Source organism: Alexandromys fortis, unplaced genomic scaffold (assembly GCF_014885135.2).
Source record: "Alexandromys fortis isolate MF-2015 unplaced genomic scaffold, M_Fortis_MF-2015_v1.1 scaffold_135, whole genome shotgun sequence".
Classification (NCBI taxonomy): Eukaryota; Metazoa; Chordata; class Mammalia; order Rodentia; family Cricetidae; genus Alexandromys; species Alexandromys fortis.
This window is the reverse complement of record NW_026068036.1, coordinates 3271196-3273894: the sequence shown is the minus strand read 5'-3', so window position 1 is coordinate 3273894 and position 2699 is coordinate 3271196.

The following is a 2699-nucleotide window of genomic DNA, read 5'->3' as shown; positions in this document are numbered from 1 at the left end:
GGGGAGGAGGCGGAAATCTTTTTTTTTTCAATAAAAAATTATATTTAAAAAAAAAGAAAGATGGTGAGGAGGATAGTTGGACTTCTTCTTTGGATGTGGCAGTTCAGGTGTGTGTACTTAAAGTTCTATTATTTATAGAGTCTTAGTCTACTATACGAATGTCTTAGCATTCCTCTAAACTGTCATTTATTTACTCAGCTGCAAATGGAAAAGATTGAAGATGTACATACTTTGTCAAGCTCATGTAGAATTGAGACTAATCACAAATAATATTCAATAATATTCTGAATCCTATTTTCTTAAATTATCAAAGTTAAAGTCAAGAAAATTACTTAAGACTGAATTTTACTATCTAGGTGTACAGATATTTTTAATACATCTTTATACACTCAGAAAGTATCATGTAAGTAGCTAGATTACAAACAGCATAAATATAAAGATTAGAATTAGACAACCAGGAAATAAATGAACTGGAACCTGATTCAAATATGCAGGTTTTTGCCAAATAAGTTATTTTGCGATAATCCATTGTCTCCACCCCATCTGGGAAAGTAGTTCCCTCTTCCTTATCCTCTGTAGAGCATTGTGCTGTGAAGGCCTCCATGCATTCTTTCAAATTTGGAAAACTTCTGTCAAGTATACTGTGTGTATGTGTGTGTGTGTGTGTGTGTGTGTGTGTGTGTGTGTGTGTTCCGAGATTATTCACTATTATTATCTGTCCAACATTTGTCTTTATGCCCTAAAGTTCTGAATTTCCATAAGATGTCATATTTATTTGTTACTTGAAGCCATCACAGCCCTTGTAATGTATACTTAGTATTCTTCAGTTTGTTCAGCTTTTATTTATCTTAAGAATCCATATTTTTATTTCTTAAAAAATGCTTATCCTTTTATGATTTTAATGCACTTAGTCAAATTAGTGTTGACAGTATCTACATCCATGAGGGGTCATCTACTTGGCCATGGGCAGCCTAACAGTCATCACCACCACAGAGGAAATGGCTCTTCCTTTGCAGGCGATTATCAACTCCAAGTCCTCCTCAGCTGGAAGCGGAGCCCCAGTGGCCACATACACACCATTTCATTCTGGAATTATGACTGGTTTGATCATATATAGGTAATATGTAAATGGCCACAGACACTGTTGAATCCATGTGTGCCACAAGCTTAGTTTGTTAAGAGCCAATGTCTCATGACACTCTTTTTTTATATTGCAACCCTTGTATTGTTTCATTTTTCAGGAACTATTTTTCTGGAAAAGTTTAGATGAGTTGTTTGCTTTTTGAAGATCAGACATTTTTTTTTTTTTTCTGTCTTTGCAGTAGCTAGGAACTTTTAGTCAGAACTAAGTTTGCTCCTCTGAAAGGAACATGTGTTTATTAGAGGCTTTTAAATTTCATGACTAACCAAACTGATGACTGAAGTATAATTTATTTCTTGCTTTTTCTCTTCAACTTTTCCTTCCATAGTCTGCCCTCTTTTGGTTGAGGCTCAGACCTAGGCCTTGGAAAGCAGAAAGCAGGTACTACTCCGCTGAACTTGAGAGTAGCACCCCATATTCTGGCCTGGTGTTGCTCAGGAGAATAAGCTCCCACTTCCCAATTATGCTCTCTCCTCCCTTCTGAGATTTGGAAAAGAGTAGCACAAAAGTTCACATTGCACACTTCCTTGCCCTCAGAGCTAATAGTTGCCAACTTTCTAAGATCTAGTGTCACTGGAGAGATACACTTCTGGGCAAACCTGTGTGGGATTATCTATATTAGGGAAATGGAAATAGAAAAATACCCTCCTCCCAAATGTGACCAGGGACACTTCATAGCCTGGATTCCCAGATTTAACAAATGGAGAAAGTGAACTGTATACAAGTGTTATAATTTTCTACTTCCTGATTATAGAAATGATTAGCTCCTGCACCATGATGAATGTACTCTTGAATTCTAAGCAAAAGCATACTCCTCTTCCTTGAAGTTACTTGTGTCTCGGTATTTTTTATTTCTGCAAAGGAAAGTAACTTATTCAAGTTCTGTTTCCAAAGCCTTAAAATATATATTTCCTCTCTCTCTCTCTGTCTCTCTCTCTTTCCCTCTCCCTTCTACCACCATCTCTTTCTCTCTCCACGCCCCCTTTCTGTGTGTGTGCTGTGTGTTCTACAAGATTATTCCATACTAAGCTATTTAATTATGACCGTAACTAGAAATAATTCATGACAGTTATTTAATAGAAAAGGAAGTGTAACCTATGAGTGTTATTCTTAAAAAACGATGAGAGAGAGGCTACAAACGGTCCCCAGGCGGGCTGGCAGAGGGAGCCCGCCATGAGGGCAGCTACAGGAGGGCACGCTTCCTTGGCCCATGGTGGCGGCAGGTAACAGACACGTAAACACAGGAAATAGCCATAAGTATTTATTAAGGAAGGGGGAGAAAGAAAGACAGAGAAAAGAGATAAAAGGAGAGAGGAGAGATAAAAGAAGAGAGAGACAGAGAAAAAGCGTGCACACGCCAAGGAAGCAGAAAGAGAGAGAGGGTCCCAAGATGGCGATGGGCCGGTCAGAGGTTATGGGAGTGGGCGTGGCTAGGGCAGGGACCCAAGAATATCATTCCCACATCTTGCTTTTGATAAAAAGCAAATTAGACACTTCAGTTTGAAGGAATAGGGGCGGCGAATTCTCAAGACTGCTTCCGGCTGATTGTGGGCGTCGT